General features: G+C 42.6%; 1 protein-coding gene across 1 annotated transcript in view; it reads left to right on the forward strand.

Moving 5' to 3' along the window:
* Positions 1 to 14753, forward strand: part of NUP210 (nucleoporin 210) — a 117599-nt gene that overhangs the window by 663 nt on the left and 102183 nt on the right. The window lies entirely within an intron of this gene.

A 14753-nucleotide genomic window follows, 5' to 3' on the forward strand; every position in this document is an offset into this window, starting at 1 on the left:
GGGGGAGGCGTCCGCTCCCGCGCGCTCTCCCCAGGGGGTGCGGCCGAGCTCTGCAGCCATTCACGCCCCTGAGAGCAGCCGAGCCTGCAAGGCAGCGGCTGGGAGCCTGGGCCCGAGGGCGTCCGTGCACCTGGCGCTGCAGCACGCCCAGGGCGGGTGAGATCTGAGCCCTGCGTGCTGCTGGGGCTGATAGGAGCGGGCGGGTCCCTGGGAAGGCTGGCCTGGGGCTGAGCGTGGTGTGAAATATCAGCTCCTTGCACTGCTGGGCCCTGAGAGCCGCACACACTAGCTCTGCAGCTCTGTGCCACGCGTGTTTGCACAGGGCCCAGACCGCGCTGCTTAGGTGCCCCGTATAGGTGGGAGAAGGGCTGAGAGAGTCTGTTGCAGGCAAGGCCTCTCTCTCTCTTACAGTGTAGTAAATGGGCGTGAGGGGTACGGGGTGCAATAAAAAATAAGTGGGTGCAATGCAGGATGGGGGAAGAACTGAGAAAGGGGCTTGCTTGTATGCACCCTTTGATGGACCCATTGACATTTTCATATGGAAAAGGAACCTCAGGTATGCTGGCAAAGCAACCTGTAGTGACTTTTTCTGGTGATTTGAAGGTGTTCAGCAGCCTTTGCTGTGAAGGATACCTGTTTTTTTTTTAAAAAAAGCATGTATTAATTATATTGGGGGGAGGGATAGCTCAGTGGGTTGAGCATTGGCCTGCGAAACCCAGGGTTGTGAGTTCAATCCCTGAGGGGGCCATTTAGGGATCTGGGGCAAAAACTGGGGATTGGCCCTGCTTTGAGCAGGGGGTTGGACTAGATGACCTCCTGAGATCCCTTCCAACCCTGATATTCTATGATATTCATATTTTAACTTGGCACTTTATCACATAATAGTGGGAATCCAATATATGCATTGGCTAGCTCATCCAAGGATAGCACATACGCTAGGTATTGTGGGAACACCAGCCATTCTCTCATCCTGCGAACACTGGACGCTCACCTGCTTTTGCAGTGTAAAGAAATATGAGAGGGAAAATCCATAAAGGCCTGATCCTACATAGTTTGAAAAACAAATCTCATTATTTTCTACCCTCTGCATGAAAAATTCCACACCCGCCTAGCACCAGATCCACAGAGGAAGTTAGGAGTTTAAATAGCTTTGTGGATCTAGATGCTGAATCCTGGGCAAGAAAAAAAGCCAGGAAAGTATTTGCATATTGGGCTGGATGAGGAATTTTTAGGTACAGAGAAATATATACTCTCACTCTGCATGTGAAGTGGCTTTGAACATGTCACCAACCTATATGTGGGCATGGTAGTAAAGGAGGAGCTAAATGCTTAGATGTCTGTCCAAATACTTAGTCAGATTCACCCCTAGTGTTTCTTCATTGGGGATTATGCCAGAAACAAAGCATGAGATGTAACAGCTAACCCCTTTCTCAATCCCTCCATCCAAAAATGTAAAAATTAGGCAATACCTCACTGTCATGGCTGATTTAGACAATATGCTAAGCATGTAGCCTCAGGAGAGACTGGATCAAAGAGGAACACTCTGTCAGGTTGTTGTAAAAGGTAAAAGATGCCCCAGTGTGAATAATTGTACTGGCCTCTGGTCAAGATGTCAGAGTAAGGTACAGGATATAATCAAACACTGCATGGGCGTGGAATAGACATTTCTACGTTGGGAAGCCTGCTTGTTCACGTGAAGCAACACAGAGGTTAGATGATAGGTTGGACATGTTTAACTCAGTGGGACTGCTTGCTGAGTAAAGGAACACATACTGTACATGCAAGTGCTTGCAGATTCAGAGCCATAAGTGTTTCATGATGGTGCTAATATCTTCATGCTAAACAACGTTTAAGTAACACATCTCTGATTTGCAGTAGCAGTGAATGTGAGGTGTCCAGCTAAAGAAATGTTGATATTCCAAGTCTTCTTGATTACATCTGCACTTGCACTACTTACATGTTTGTAGCAGATTTTAGTTGTTAAATTTGTGGTTGAAAACCATTAAAACTCGTCCCAGTAGAATATATTTTTCCTTTGTATCAATGAACTTAAGCTATCACTGAGACTTTTATGTACTTGTATATTTGCCTTGACATTAAATATTTGAGAGGCTGATCAAAAACCTTTAATATGGCTACTTACAAGTTTGAGTCCCACTCCTCCCCCACCCAGGAAGAACAGTAATCAGAGTTGCATCAAAAGTTTATTTTAATCCTAAACTGCATGTGTAGAAAGAAAAGAGGAAGCAAGTTATAAAGTACAACAGTTTTTAAATGAAAACAATAGTTTGCTATGGAGCTGTTTAGTGATTGCAAATTTATTCTACAGATATTTCTTATCATATTTTTTTAAAGGTGGCTGGAGACTATACAGAATCATTTTACCAGTCAGTTTGGCTCATTAAAAGAAAAAAAAGTCACAAATTAGGGATGTAAAATATTCAACGGTTAACCGGTAAGCATTAGTTTTATGGTTAACCGGTAAGCATTAGTTTTACTGTTAACCCACCCTAACCGTTAACCCCTAGCCGCGCCAGCCGGAGCAGCCCTGGGCCAGCCCAACCCGCTGCCCTAGTCCCTGCCCCTCTCCCTTTAATCAGTTAACCAGTTAAACGATATAATTTTAATAGTTTAAACGGTTAACTTTTAAAACGATATTTACATCCCTGTCACAGATGCGTCACAGTGGTACTCGGTTTGTCTAGGCAATATATCTTCATTATTCCTAGTAAATGTGTGAAAAATAGTAGTGAACATTCTCTCTCTCTCGTATCGATTAGTTCATGGGGAAAAAATAATGACAAACTTTCTTTGTACCAGACATCCATTCAGAATGTCAGTTTCTCTATTCTGCATGATTAAAAGCTTGCAGTGGTAGTTAACATTAACTAAGAGATGTGTGAATCAGATATTGATCACAGTGGAATTGCACCCTTAGGCAATATGGCCTAGTGTATAGGACACTGGCTTGGACTCAGCAAAACCTGGGTTCTGTTCCCAGCTCTGCCACTGGCATTCTGGATGACCCTGGGCAAGTCATGTCACTGCTCTGTGCCTCAGTTTCCCCCGCTGGAAATGGGAGTTAATGATGCTGACCTCATTTTGTAAGGCACTTTGAGAGCATCTAATGAAAAGCACTGTATTAGAGCTAGGTTTTATTATTATTTGAAGGAGAAAGGCCCAAGATCTGGCATCAATTTAGACTTACTACGGTGTGCCCTCTTTTTCAGTTTTTGTGATATAAATCTATCTTAACTTCTCTCTTGCAGAGCAACAGGCAGGATGTGGGTGACAGTCTGTGTATATCCATAAAACCTTTTGGAGGAAGTAGCAGCTCTCTGTGAGGGGCTGAATATAAGTGATGAAGATGATTTAGCAAAACTGAAAATGTTAAGTAAATTGCATTGATTAATCTTTCTTTCCCGTCTCACAACCACCTGCCAAAAAGCCAGTCTTTAACTAGAATGCGTTAGAAGGAGACCTAATATGAGGGCAGACTGTTGCACATCTGCTTATTACTAGGTTCTCCTCTGAAACAAGTGGTTCTGCCCATTGTCAGAGACAGAAAACTGGACTGGATGGACCTGGGGTCTGATCCAGTCTGGCAGTTCTTATGTTTAACTCCCCCTTTGCTTCCACCCAAACCTTTCCATAAATATGCTGGTTGGAGTTGCATATGCAAAAAAAAACAAAGTATCAGAATTACAAGATACAGGCACATATGTCTGAAGAGAGGATTGAGACTGTGTAACGTGGAGCAGTGCTACCACATATCAGAGGTGACAGTATAAATATTTAGGGCATTGCTATCATTTTCATCATTTCTACTCTGCGAAGATACAGCAAGCAGATAAGAGTGGCATTTGAATTTCTCCTCTTTCTAGAAGAGAAGAAACTTGCATAGGCTACAGAGTGGTAGCCGTGTTAGTCTATCAACAGAGAGAATGAGGAGTACTTGTGGCACCTTAGAGATTAACAAATTTATTTGAGCATAAGCTTTCATGGGCTAAAGCCCACTTCATCAGATGCATGCAGTGGAAAATACAATAGGAAGATTCTCTCTTTCTCTAGAGAAAGAGAGAGAATGAAAAAATGGGGGTTGCCATACCAACTCTTAACGAGACTAGTTGGTTAAGGTGAGATATTATCACCAGGAGGGAAAAAAAACAACATTTGTAGTGATAATCAGGATGGCCCATTTCAAACAGTTGACAAGAAGGTGTGATTAATAGTAGGGGGAAAATTAGCGTGGGGAAATAGTTTTTAGTTAGTGTAATGACTCATCCACTCCCAGTCTTTATTCAAGCCTAATTTAATGGTGTCTAGTTTGCAGATTAATTCCAGTTCTGCTGTTTCTCGTTGGAGTCTGTTTTTGAAGATTTTTTGTTGAATAATTGCGACTTTTAGGTCTGTAATTGAGTGTCATGGGAGGTTGAAGTGTTCTCCGACTGGTTTTTGGATGTTATAATTCTTGACGTCTGATTTGTATCCATTTATTTTGCCTAGAGACTATCCAGTTTGGCCAGTGTACATGGCAGAGGGGCATTGCTGGCACATGTTGGCATAATCACATTGGTAGATGTGCAGGTGAACGAGCCTCTGATAGTGTGGCTGATGTGATTAGGCCCTATGATGGTGTCCTCTGAATAGATATGTGGACACAGTTGGCAATGGGGCTTTGTTGCAAGGATAGGTTCCAGGGTTAGTGTTTTTGTTGTGTGGTTGCTGATGAGTATTTGCTTCAGGTTGGGGGGCTGTCTGTAAGCAAGGACTGGCCTGTCTCCCAAGATCTGAGAGAGTGGGGGATTGTCCTTCAGGATAGGTTGTAGATCTTTGATGTGCTGGAGAGGTTTTAGTTGGGGGCTGAAGGTGATGGCTAGTGGCGTTCTGTTACTTTCTTTGTTGGGCCTGTCCTGTAGTTGGTGTCTTCTGGGTATTCTTCTGGCTTTCCGTCATGGGGTGCAGACTCACCCGGCAGCGCCGCCTGCTGGTCATCTCGAGGAATTAGTGTCCAGCCTCTGGAGCGCCTCCTTCAGGCCGGTGTCTCACCGCCCCTGGCCCCCGTGTCCCTCCCGGTGCACTTGTTTTGGGTGCTACCCCCTGGCAGTACCCCCACAGTTCTGGGTCTCTCCCTCCCAGGTGAACCCCCACCCACTATCTCCATCTTGCCTCAGTCTTAGGCTACTGCCAGTCACCAACTAGTTCCTGCTTCTTGTGGAAGACTGCAGTATAAGGCCCTCATCACAGGCAAAGGGGTTTGGACCTGCTGCCTCTGCCTACCCGTGGCTGCCCCTGCAACCCCTGTACCTAATAGGCCTTCCCAGGTCTGCAGCCTGGGGCTTTCCTAGGCCCGAGCTCCCCGGCTCCCTTGGCCTTCCCCAGCCCTGCTCCCAATCTAGGTACTTTCTCAGCCCTTGTAGCCAGGTCCCCCTCTCCCCAAGCTAGAGAGAGTCTCTACTGGAACTTCTGGCTCAAACTTTATAGAGCCAGCTGGGCCCTGACTGGGGGATGGCCTCCAGCTGCCACCACTTCCCCCAATCAGCTGGGGTTTTGCTTCCTTCCCCAGCCCCAGCCCTAGCCCTCTACAGGGTTTTTCCAACTCCCTCAGGGCTGGAGCGGGTGCTCACCCCGCTACACTCTGTCAATCTGTTTTTTTCACTTCAGCAGGTGGGTACTGTAGTTGTAAGAATGCTTGATAGAGATCCTATAGGTGTTTGTCTCTGTCTGAGGGGTTGGAGCAAATGTGGTTGTATCGTAGAGCTTGGCTATAGACAATGGATCGTGTGGTGTGGTCTGGATGAAAGTGGGAGGCATGTAGGTAAGTATAGCGGTCAGTAGGTTTCCGGTATAGGGTGGCGTTTATGTGACCATCGCTTATTAGCACCATAGTGTCCAGGAAGTGGATCTCTTGTGTGGACTGGTCCAGGCTGTGGTTGATGGTGGGATGGAAATTGTTGAAATCATGGTGGAATTCCTCAAGGGCTTCTTGTTCATGGGTCCAGATGATGAAGCTGTTGTCAACGTAGCGCAAGCAGAGTAAGGGCGTTAGGGGATCAGAGCTGAGGAAGTGTTGTTTTAAGTCAGCCTAAAAACGTTGGCATACTGTGGCGCCATGCAGGTACCCATTGTAGTGCTGCTGACTTGAAGGTATACATTGTCCCCAAATGTGCAATAGTTGTGGGTGAGGACAAAGTTTAGCCACCAGGTTTGCCGTGACATTATCGGGGATACAGTTCCTGGCGGCTTGTATTCCATCTTTGTGTGGAATGTTGGTGTAGAGGGCTTCTGCAGCCATAGGGGCCAGGATGGTGTTTTCTGGAAGATCACAGATGGATTGTAGTTTCCTCAGGAAGTCAGTGATGTGTCAAAGATAGCTGAGAGTGCTGGTAGCGTAGGGCCTGAGGAGAGAGTCTTCATAGCTTAGCATAGGCTAGGAATGCAATCTAGATGATTAACTAGGTTATGAGAAATGGGTCTCTTCTGTGATGGTGAGGGAGTGTGAGAAGTCTTGTCTAGTTACTTTTTTCTTGTGCTTGTAAAGTTCCCTGGGATTTCTCTTTGCACTCCTTCAGATCTCCTGAGGTGAGGAGGCCTTTACTTCTGACGGATGAGTTCTGGATATTGATTCCTTCAGAGCTCATTACTGGTCTAGGAAACGGGACATGGGAGAGAGGACATAATGCATTCTGCTTTCCTCCCCTGCTCATAATGATTGCAAGCTCTACTTCTGTAGCACTTCCTGTCCAGGGAGTGGGGGGGACTGATTTAAGTCTCAATTTCTGGCACATCTGTGGTAGAATAAATACCATTAGATTAAAGCATCTACCTGTTTCTTTTCTTATTCATTCCTTCCCCATCTTCTCTATTCTCCTCTCTGTAGTGTTCTTTCTGAGCTCTCATTCCAATGTCTTGCCATTGGCCTGTGACACGGTCAAGAATTTTGCTGCAGATTTAGGGAGATTTTTTTTTCTTAATTCCTGAGGAGCCTGCTCCTTTTATCTGTTGGTAAACATTCAGTCTGTTGTAAACATCTGCATGGTTTTTTTTCTTGTGTAATTTTACATGTTGTTTGATGATAGAAATTGGAAAAGGTCCAATGATACACTAATAAACTGCAGAAGTTTTACAGTGTAGTACGAATGAAGACCTGTTCATAGTCTGATTTTAAAAAAATGGGGCCGGGGAGGGAATGAACCCTTTCTAGGATGAACTCTAAACCAGTAGCTGTCAAACTGAGGTCCATGCTAATTGTCTGTTTGGGAATGTGGTTTGGTAACATGTTAACTGTCCTTACTTCTGGCTGCTAAATTTGATTAAAAGACTATCAAAATATTTTATATAGTTGGTTATGTTATCTGTCTACATAAACAATTGCTATGGTTGCCCCAGCAATGTAATGTGAATGGGAGGGGAGATGGTGCATGAGAAAATCTCTCAAACATATTTTAGTCCATGCTATGAAAATGTTTGAGAACCCCTGAAATAGGCTCCTCCTTTCATGGTTCTCTCTTTGATCCTGGATCTGCTGACAGTTATGCACATGCATAACTTTATTTACATGCACAAGTTCCACTGAGTCAAAATTAAACACACACATCATTGTTGATAGGATTTGGGCCTTAGTTTTCAAAATGAAAGATTGTCTTAGGTATGTCAGGAATTTCAAAGAAATGTTTGTTTTCAGTAATAATTTAAGGGCTATTTAACATTAAATTGAATATTGAGTAACTGAGGATGGTGGGAGTTCTGACACTTCTGATCAGTTGGCCTCTGCCCCTATATGTCATGTTCTAGCTGGGGGATTACTTTGGGTGAAGTATAGACTTTATAACTTTTACTTTCGTTTACATCTTTGAAGATCCTGGTAGGACAACTGAGTAGACCTAACGCTATATTTTCTAGTTTGACTACATTAATGTAGTTTAATTATTTATCCTACTTTTTCTATTATTTAATGTGAGGTACTTTGATACATAGAAGTGATTAACACAATTGCAAAACGAGTTGTCTAGATGTTAATACACACATTCACTGTACTGAGTCAATTCTCCTTTGCACGTAATTATAAAGAATTTCAGAACAGGGTCAATATGTACAAAATTATTTTTAATCTTAGCCTGAAAGGATACTGCTGTCACATGAGAGACATTCCAAACTTTTGATAGCTTGTAGCAGCTCTCTTAGAAGACATCACTGTTACATGCAGAATCCACCCACTACACAGTTGTTTAACTGGTTTCAGAGTAGCAGCTGTGTTAGTCTGTATTTGCAAAAAGAAAAGGAGTACTTGTGGCACCTTAGAGACTAACAAATTTATTTGAGCATAAGCTTTCGTGAGCTACAGCTCACTTCATCGGATGCATTTAGTTGTTTAACTGTGCTATATAGCTGTACGTGATGCTTTCTGTATGAAAAATTCAAGATAGAAATTTAGATTAAAATCTGCTCTTTGAACCGCACTCCATTGAGGGTATAAATGTTGACCATTCAGTGCAGGAATCCTAAATTGCAAATCTAAGTAGATTTATTGGTTAATTGTTCAAAGTTAAATATAGTCTTTCATATCAACCCTATGTAAATTGGTGTTTCGATGTTGTCTTATCACCATCAGTGGCTCTCTTTTTTTTGAAGAACACCTTATTAATGCTCCTAGTACAGTATTCCCAAGCATTAAAACCCCAAATATACACGATTTGGCTTTTTTTATTTGTCATCTATCTTTTAAGCATTTGGGGTTAATGTTTTCAAGAAAAAGGAACAGGAGTACTTGTGGCACCTTAGAGACGAACAGATGTATTAGAGCATAAGCTTTCATGAGCTACAGCTCACTTCATTGGATGCATCGAATGGAACATATAGTAAGATACATGTGTGTTTTTTTATACACACAGAGAGAGAGAGAGAGAGATAAGTTGGAAGTTACCATACAAACTGTGAGAGGCATAGGGCCTAATCACATCAGCCACACTATCAGAGGCTCGTTCACCTGCACATCTATCAATGTGATATATGCCATCATGTGCCAGCCGTGCCCCTCTGCCATGTACATTGGTCAAACTAGACAGTCTCTATGTAAAAGAGTAAATGGACACAAATCAGACGTCAAGAATGATAACATTCAAAAAGGTTTAAGAGTAGCAGCCGTGTTAGTCTGTATTTGCAAAAAGAAAAGGAGTACTTGTGGCACCTTAGACCCTAACCAATTTATTTGAGCATAAGCTTTCGTGAGCTACAACTCACTTCATCAGATGCATACTGTGGAAAGTATAGAAGATCTTTTTATACACACACAGCATGAAAAAATGGGTGTTTACCACTACAAAATGTTTTCTCTCCCCCCACCCCACTCTCCTGCTGGTAATAGCTTATCTAAAGTGATCACTCTCCTTACAATGTGTATGATAATCAAGTTGGGCCATTTCCAGCACAAATCCAGGTCGTGTTCCCCCCCCCCCCCCAAGCCCACTCCAGTTGGAGAACACTTCAATCTCTTTGGTCACTCGATTACAGATCTAAAAGTTGCAAATCTTCAACAAAAAAAATCAGAAACAGACTGCAAGGAGAGAGTGCTGGATACAGTTAACTTAGGCTTGAATAGAGACTGGGAGTGGATGGGTCATTACACAAAGTAAAACTATTTCCCCATGTTTATTTCTCCCCCTCCACCCCCCACTGTTCCTCAGACGTTCTTGTCAACTGCTGGAAATGGCCCATCTTGATTATCACTACAAAAGGTGTCCCCCCCACCCCCCGCTGTAATACCTCACCTTAAGTGATCACTGGTTACAGTGTGTATAGTAACACCCATTGTTTCATGTTCTCTGCGTATATAAAATCTCCCCACTGTATTTTCCATTGAATGCGTTCGATGAAGTGAGCTGTAGCTCACGAAAGCTTATACACAGAGAACATGAAACAATGGGTGTTACCATACACACTGTAACAGTATTCAGAGTAGCAACCGTGTTAGTTTGTATCTGCAAAAATAAAAGGAGGACATGTGGCACCTTAGAGACTAACAAATTTATTTGAGCATAAGCTTTCGTGAGCTACAGCTCACTTCATCGTATACCTTTTGTAGTGATAATCAAGGTGGGCCATTTCCAGCAGTTGACAAGCACATCGAAGGAACAGTGTGGGGGGGGGGGGAGGGGAGAATAACATGGGGAAATAGTTTTACTTTGCGTAATGACCCATCCGCTCCCAGTCTTTATTCAAGCCTAAGTTAATTTATCCAGTTTGCAAATTAATTCCAATTCAGCAGTCTCTCCTTGGAGTCTGGTTGTGAAGTTTTTTTGTTGAAGAATTGCCACTTTTAGGTCTGTAATGGAGTGACCAAAGAGATTGGGGTGTTCTCCGACTGGGTTTTGAATGTTATAATTCTTGACATCTGATTTGTGTCCATTTATTCTTTTATGTAGAGACTGTCCAGCTTGGCCAATGTACATGGCAGAGGGGCATTGCTAGTGCATGATGGCATATATCACATTGGTAGATGTGCAGGTGAACGAGCCTCTGATAGTGTGGCTGATGTGATGAGGCCCTATGATGGTGTCCCCTGAATAGATATGTGGACACAGTTGGTAACTGGCTTTGTTGCAAGGATAGGTTCCTGGGTTAGTGGTTCTGTTGTGTGGTGTGTGGTTGCTGATGAGTATTTGCTTCAGGTTGGGGGGCTGTCTGTAAGCAAGGACTGGCCTGTCTCCCAAGATCTGTGAGAGTGATGGGTCATCCTTCAGGATAGGTTGTAGATCCTTGATGATGCGCTGGAGAGGTGTTTTAGTTGGGGGCTGAAGGTGATGGCTAGTGGCGTTCTGTTATTTTCTTCGTTGGGCCTGTCCTGTAGTAGGTAACTTCTGGGTATTCTTCTGGCTCTGTCAGCCTGGTTCTTGACTTCAGCAGGAGGGTATTGTAGTTGTAAGAACACTTGATAGAGACCTTGTAGGTGTTTGTCTCTGTCTGAGGGGTTGGCGCAAATGCGGTTGTGTCATAGAGCTTGGCTGTAGACAATGGATCGTGTGGTGTGGTCTGGATGAAATCTGGAGGCATGTAGGTAAGCATAGTGGTCAGTAGGTTTCTGGTGTAGGGTGGTGTTTATGTGACCATCGCTTATTAGCACCGTAGTGTCCAGGAAGTGGATCTCTAACAGACTCCAAGGAGAAACTGCTGAGCTTGAATTAATCTGCAAACTAGATACCATTAACTTGGGTTTGAATAGAGACTGGGAGTGGCTGGGTCATTACACATATTGAATCTATTTCTTTAAGCTAAGTATCCTCACACCTTCTTGTCAACTGTCTAAATGGGCCATCTTGATTATCACTACAAAAGTTTTTTTCTCCTGCTGATAATAGCTCATCTTAACTAATTAGCCTCTCACAGTTTGTATGGTAACTTCCAACTTATCTGTGTGTGTGTGTGTGTGTGTATATATATAGATATATATATATCTTACTATATGTTCCATTCTATGCATCCGATGAAATGAGCTATAGCTCACGAAAGCTTATGTTCTAATACATTTGTTAGTCTCTAAGGTGCCACAAGTACTCCTTTTCTTTTTGCGGATACAGACTAACACGGCTGCTACTCTGAAATCTTTTCAAGTTTTTCTCTGAAACCAGAAATGGTAGAAACTTACCATTGGTATGCATTTTTTTTCAACATGAAAGCTCAGATTCTCATGTAATTAAATGACTTCTAGAGCTGGGGTTTCAAGAAAAGCACAAAATATCATGAGTCACATGAGAAAATTATGAAAGACGACAAAACTACAAGTGTGGCTTTAAATGTACTTCTGACATTTCAGGAGTCCATTGCTTTCTTGAGGTGTTACTGTTACTCTAGCAGGAAAGAATAATTTTTGTAAATTAAGTTTTAATCTAGATTTGTGATGTTTCTAAGTATAAACATCATATATAATACTGGTATTTTTTTTGCAAAACACTGTACCTACAGAGAAATTAAGACAAAACTTAATTTAAAAAATGCTCCAAATTTATGGTTACTTTCTAATCATACTGGGGGAAGGGAAGCATTCAGAAGCAGTGATTTTAAAATAGCAATGCTCGCTGGCTGAACTCTGTATCACACAATTGCAAAACCTCTTTACATTGCAAATTAACGTGTGGGATTTATATTTAAGTTCACATGTGGCATATAAATATGCTTATATTCTTGGAACACACTTATATCCGCATCTCTTTTGTGGAAATGGAAAGCATCACGACACGGACCTCTGCTGATAATGAAGTATTGCTGTGTTAAGAAATATTACTGACTACGGGTCTGATCCAATGCCTATTGGAGATGGTGGAAAGTTTCTGTTGACTTCAGTGGGAGTCAAATTGGGTCCTAAAGCCTTAGAAGAAGATTGTTTTAATAATGCTGAAATAATAACACAGGATTGAAAACTTATCCAGACACCCCCTGTGCAGAAATAGACTAAAATTGTTAGCTGATGACTGATACAAAAGATGGGCAACAAGGTGTTGGGGCTACATCGTGATGAGAGCACAGTTGCTGGAGCTCTGTCTCGGTACTGCCACTGGACTCTACTTAGGGTTCACTCTTTCATTGCCACTGGCAAGTGGGCATTTGATAAACTTGAAGTCTGTCTGCCCCTTACCATGATTCCAAATAGTTGCAGTAAAATTGACCAGTCTTGTTCATACTCTTAGGAAAGAACACTAGGAGAATTATTATTACTATTATTCTTTAAATAGAACGCTTAAATGACTTCAGTAGATGTTGAGGGCACTCTGCACCTTTCAGGTTCATGCCCTTTTTTGTGTCAGGGTCTGTCTTTTCGTTCTTGAAGCACTTCCATATCTCTGCTGCTGTAGAAGTAACAATCTTTTATAATTTTTGTCCATGATCAGAAAAAGAAATGTAGAGTAAACATAAGATATATTTAAAATAATGTAAATTAAATAATGGAAGGGTCACTGGAGCATTAAATTAAAGGAATGAGCAGGGCTGGCCAAATTAATTATACCTCCTGTGGATCTTTGTGCTGTTCAGTGCACATCTGACAAGATAAACATGCTTACTACATGGTTAACTTTGCCATGTTTGCATGTACAGTGCAGCCTATCTTCTCTCCAATCACTGATGACAAGGGTAAGAAATAATAGTGTATCAAGTGTCAGTCCCAAGACAAAAAGAAAAGGAGTACTTGTGGCACCTTAGAGACTAACAAATTTATTTGAGCATAAGCTTTCGTGAGCTACAGCTCACTTCATGGGATGCATTCAGTGGAAAATACAGTGGGGAGATTTATATACATAGAGAACATGAAACAATGGGTGTTACCATACACACTGTAACAAGAGAGTGATCACTTAAGATGAGCTATTACCAGCAGGAGAGCCGGTGGGGGGGGGGACGGGACCTTTTGTAGTGATAATCAAGGTGGGCCATTTCCAGCAGTTGAGAAGAACGTCTGAGGAACAGTGCGGGGGTGGAGGGGGGGAATAAACATGGGGAAATAGTTTTACTTTGTGGAATGACCCATCCACTTCCACTCTCTATTCAAGCCTAAATTAATTTATCCAGCTTGCAAATTAATTCCAATTCAGCAGTCTCTCACTGGAGTCTGTTTTTGAAGGATCTACAGCTTATCCTGAAGGACTACCCGTCACTCTCACAGATCTTGGGAGACAGGCCAGTCCTTCCTTACAGACAGCCCCCCAGCCTGAAGCAAATACTCACCAGCAACCACACGCCACACAACAGAACCACTAACTCAGGAACCTATCCTTGCAACAAAGCCCGTTGCCAACTGTGTCCACAAATCTATTCAGGGGACACCATCATAGGGCCTAATCACATCAGCCACACTATCAGAGGCTCGTTCACTGCACATCTACCAATGTGATATATGCCATCATGTGCCAGCAGTGCCCTTCTGCCATGTACATTGCTCAAACTGGACAGTCTCTATGCAAAAGAATAAATGGACACAAATCAGATGTCAAGAATTATAACATTCAAAACCCAGTCGGAGAACACTTCAGTCTCTTTGGTCACTCGATTACAGACCTAAAAGTTGCAAATCTTCAACAAAAAAACTTCAGAAACAGACTCCAATGAGAGACTTCTGAATTGGAATTAATTTGCAAACTGGATACAATTAACTTAGGCTTGAATAGAGACGGGGAGTGGATGGGTCATTACACAAAGTAAAACTATTTGCCCATGTTTATTCCCCCCCTCCAGCCCCCACTGTTCCTCAGATGTTCTTGTCAACTGCTGGAAATGGCCCACCTTGATTATCACTACAAAAGGTCCCCCTCCTCCACCCGCTGTCCTGCTGGTAATAGCTCACCTTAAGTGATCGCTCTTGTTACAGTGTGTATGGTAACATCCACTGTTTCATGTTCTCTATGTATATAAATCTCCCCACTGTATTTTCCACTGAATGCATCCGATGAAGTGAGCTATAGCTCACGAAAGCTTATGCTCAAATAAATTTGTTCGTGTCTAAGGTGCCACAAGTACTCCTTTTCTTTTTGCGAATACAGACTAACACGGGTGCTACTCTGAAACCGGTCTCAAGACAAGAACCTGGGTGTCTTGGTTCCAATTCCACAGTCCATCCCTAACTCCCTGAGCTAAACTGCTTTCCAGCAAAGTAACTGAATCTGTTATCCCAAGTGAAAAATATGGGTGATGATAATTTATACTTGCATGGTTCTTTTACATCCCTACATCTCAAATCACTTCACAAAAATGGATAGAAACCATTATCC

This window comes from Lepidochelys olivacea, assembly GCF_965140295.1.
Source record: "Lepidochelys olivacea isolate rLepOli2 genome assembly, chromosome: 7".
Lineage (NCBI taxonomy): Eukaryota > Metazoa > Chordata > Testudines > Cheloniidae > Lepidochelys > Lepidochelys olivacea.